The sequence below is a fragment of the Simochromis diagramma genome, unplaced genomic scaffold (genome assembly GCF_900408965.1).
Source record: "Simochromis diagramma unplaced genomic scaffold, fSimDia1.1 OVJJ01000483.1, whole genome shotgun sequence".
NCBI lineage: Eukaryota > Metazoa > Chordata > Actinopteri > Cichliformes > Cichlidae > Simochromis > Simochromis diagramma.
In genome coordinates, this window is record NW_024386835.1 from 4,228,878 (window position 1) to 4,233,192 (window position 4,315).

Sequence of the window (4,315 nt, forward strand, 5' to 3'; positions counted from 1 at the left end):
AAAAAAAAAAAAAGAAACAATAATGTGACAAAGACTGGCTTTTCTGCATTGGTTGTGAGTTCAAGCCTCACCTGGAGTGTTCTTGATGTTCTCTATGTTTTGGGGTCTAAAAACTGAAGCCAGTGGTGAAATCTCTCTAACAGCCAGCACGGAGCAACTCCTTTGGTTGCAAAAAGAAGTCATTATGTCGTGACTTGACTAACTAACAATCAGCATAAGCTCCAGTGGCGCAATTGGTAAGCGCGCAGTACTTATAAGACAGTACACTGTAGAGCAATGCTGAGGTTGTGAGTTCAAGCCTCACCTGGAGCATCGGTGTTCTTTTTATGGTTCACCTGAACTTAAATCACTGTGGTCCAGCTCTTTGTAACCAAGCATTTAGGCATGAACTGCTGTTCTTGACATTGTGGTTGCAAGAAAGCAGTGATGTGATAAGCATGAGCACTTCTGTGTTAGCTTTTCCAACCTGGAAGCTAGGTTCATTACTCTCGATGTTTTGGGGTCTAAAAACTGTTACAGACAGTGAAATCTCTGTAACAGCCAGCACAGGGCAACTCTTTGGTGGCAAAAAAAAGTAGTGATATCTTGACTTGACTTAAACGCTTTGCGCACAAGCTCCAGGGGCGCAATCGGGTAGCACGCAATACTTATAAGACAGTACACTGCAGAGCAACGCTGAGGTTGAAGTTCAAGCCTCACCTGGAGCACCTGTGTTCTCTTGACAGCGCTGTTTTAAATGAACATAAATAAAGGTCCACTTGGTGCAGCCAGGTTATCAGAGCCTTCTTGATGAGTGCAAATAAAATTCAATGAAAAACAAAATTGATTTCTTTGCAAATTCTGCCCCTCTTTTTCTTTCCCTACTGTTTACCTGCATTTAAAAAATGAAAGAAGAAAAAGAAAAACTGAAATGTGACTGGTTGATAGAACTTGGACAAACAAGTGGAAAACCTGAAATGAAAAATCACACACTTACTTTAGATTCTGCAAATTCATATGTAGATTTCTGCTAATAGAGATTAATGAGGAAATTACCCTGCTTTGCACTTGATTTATTACCTGAATAAACATTTTTCTATTGAGTTTGTTGTTTTCGTCATTGTTAAATGGTGTTCATTTTAAAAGTCATGATGCCATTCAGAGTAAAATAAATGATAAAGCAGGCTATATTTGCCTGTAGTTATAACTGCTTCAGTGTGCTGTGTCATTTGGTGTTCTGTCAGAGTCAGAACACCAAAGTACTATTGACTTGACTTGGATGGATTACCTGTTAGGGATTAAAAAGCTAACATGGGATGTTAGCACAAAAAGCAAAAGTGTATGTAGTAGATACTTTCATCTCAACCTTCTGTCACATATAGGGTTATGAAAAAGTCTTATTTTTTTCTATATCTGTCACACTTATGTACATTCCAGATCATCAATATGATTTTTCTTATTAGACTAAGAAAACTGGGGAAAAGATGAGCCTCCTAGTAGATGTATGAGCATTGACAGCTCATACAGGGGGTCACAAAAGAACCAAGAACAACATCTAGGTTTGTCTTAGTTAAAGTCAGTGTTCATTATTGAACTATAAGAAAGAGAGTGGGTAAAAACAGCATCGGTGGAAGAGTTCCAACACAAAAACCGCTGCTGACCTAAGGCTCACATTTGCCAAAATAAAAAATCTTGGCGATCCCCAAAACTTTTTCAGTGATAGTGTGATTTTCTGTGGTTGCTTTCCCGCTTCAGGACCTGAATGAACAATCGATGGAAGCATGAATTCTGCACTCTATCAAAAATCCTGAAGGGGAAGTTCAGGCCATCACAAGCCCACTTGCAGGTTATCAAGGACAGTAACCAAAAATACACAATTAAGTCCACCTCTGAATGGTTAAAAAAATAAAATAAAAAGAATGTTTTGGAGGGGCCTAGTCAAACAGTTCATTCATGATCAAAACCCTTGAAAATATGGCTGAATTTAAATATTTTGCAAAGACAAGTGGGCCAAAATTCCTCCACAGCAATGTGAAAGACTCATTCCTAGTTATTGTTATAGTCATACTGCTTGATTATATAGTAGTTCTTGCTGCCAAGGGTGGCACAAGCAGGTATTGGGTTTAGAGTGCAATTGCTTTTTCACATAGAGCCAGGTAGGTTGGGACAACTTTTTTCCCTTAATAAATGAAATCATGATTTAAAAACTGAATTTTAAATTTAATTTTTTTGTTAAAACGGAAAGAAATAAATCAGGAAGGCAAATACCTTTCACTGACACTGGTACTCAATCTTCTACTGATTGCCAGCAGCCTTCTGAAACCACACTGAATACCTAAAAACAGCTATTTACATTAAAGCATCCTTTAGCCTGATCAAACAGAAGGATCCTGTGAATGAATGGCTTTCCAGTTAATGATAAATTTAATAAATAAAATTCTTGATACAGTAAATTTATAAAAACATTTTAGACACTTTGAAGCTTTCTCTCTTATGTTCTGACACATTTTTAAATTAATTAATTTTTTCATGAATTTGGACATAGTAATCCACAGTGAGAATGCCAAAAACCAGCTCTTTTGGTGTGTTAATTTCCACTCAAGCCCTGGTACCCTCTTTATATCAGCTGTTTCTGAGATCTGGAGTCCACCTGTCCCTTATTCATCGCACATTATTAAAAATAATCACACCAGTCTTCTTTCACTCTTGCATTAGACATACCACTTAACTGTTCTTTAAATCATCTTTAAATTTTATCTCATCAGCCAATCATATGTATGCCCTGCTGAGCATTAGAATAGGGAAGAAAGGCAATTTTAATAACTTTAAGTGTTGTTGGTGCTTTACGGACACTGTTGATCAGCTGGGATTTTTTCGCACAACCATCTCTAGGGTTTATAGAAAATGCTCCACAAAAGAGAGAATATTCAGGGGGCGGCAGTTCTCTGTGGGAAAATACCTTGTTGATCCCAGAAGTCTGAGGAAAATAGCCAGGCTGCTTCCAGCTGATAGAAAGATAACAAATAGCCACTTATTATAACCAAGGAATGCAGAAGAGCGTCTCTGAACACACAACATGTCAAACTTTGGAGCAAACCGTCTACAGAAGCAGACAACCGTAATGGCTGCCACTTTCGTCTGCTACAAACACAAAATTGGGGCTACAGTTGACACGGGCTCACCAAAATGGGACAATGGAAGATCAGAAAAGGGTTGCCTGTCCTGATGTTAATTTCTGCTGAACATTCAGATGGTAGGGTCAGAATTTGATTTAAACAATATGAAAGCACGGAGCCACCCTGCCTTTTATCAGTGCTTTAGGCTGGTGGCAGTTGCATGATGGAGTGGGACCTTAGTACCAAACACCACAGCCCACCTGAGTACAGTTGCTGACCATGTCCATCTCTATGACCACAGTGTGCCCATCTTCTGATTTCTGCTTCCAGTAGGATGATGTGCCGTGTCTCAAAGCTCAAACGGTTTCATTTGTGATTTCTTTAACATCCTGAAATGACCTCCACAGTCATGAGACCTCAACTTAACCGAGCATCTCAGAGTGTGTTTACCTTATAGAAACAATAAGTCCCTATAACATAAAACACTTTTAAGGGTGAGTGTTAGTGTAAAAGTAAAGGGTAAAGCAAATAGGTGTTATGATTAAAGTAAGTCTCCAAGAAATGAATGGAATGTCCTGGGCACATGACTGTGTGTGTGTGTGTGTGTGTGTGTGTGTGTGTGTGTGTGTGTGTGTGTGTGTGTGTGTGTGTGTGTGTGTGTGTGTGTGTGTGTGTGTGTGTGTGGCACTCTGTAATGGATCAGTATGAATGCCTCGTTAGCAAGCGCCACTAAAACCCTGTCGGCCCTTCAGAATATGAGTACCATTTTAGAGAGCAGCTTTTGCTGTAGCATTCTAACTACCACTTACACATTATGTTCTGTTCTCTCTCTCTCTTTCTATCACACACACACACACACACACACACACACACACACACACACATTAGCCCACGCACATACACTCAACAAGCACTTGCATGTGTGGGCAGCTGACTGAATTGATGAAACAGTATTCTGCATCCTCCGGGGAGCAGAAACACACCACTCTATTTAGCATCAGAAAGGCTACATTCACTCTTTTCATCTGAGAGGTGAACTGAGGAATGCCCTCAAGGTGTGGACAGAGGAATAAAGATGGTTACAGGGGTCTGGTGTAGGGTTTAGGTGGCCAGCTGACTCCACCATTGGTTTCCTGATCATTCCATTCATTTTTCTCTTTTACAGTAAATCTTGCCTTCCACTCTCAACACCCCACATCAGGCAGAGAACAGAGGTTATA

The 4,315-nt window shown here is 39.7% G+C and overlaps 1 non-coding gene across 1 annotated transcript; it reads left to right on the forward strand.

The window, feature by feature from the left end:
- Positions 1-218: 218 nt before the first annotated feature.
- Positions 219-312, forward strand: trnai-uau. The gene is made up of 2 exons: positions 219-256; positions 277-312. It is a non-coding gene; the product is annotated as a tRNA-Ile (tRNA).
- Positions 313-4,315: the final 4,003 nt, after the last annotated feature.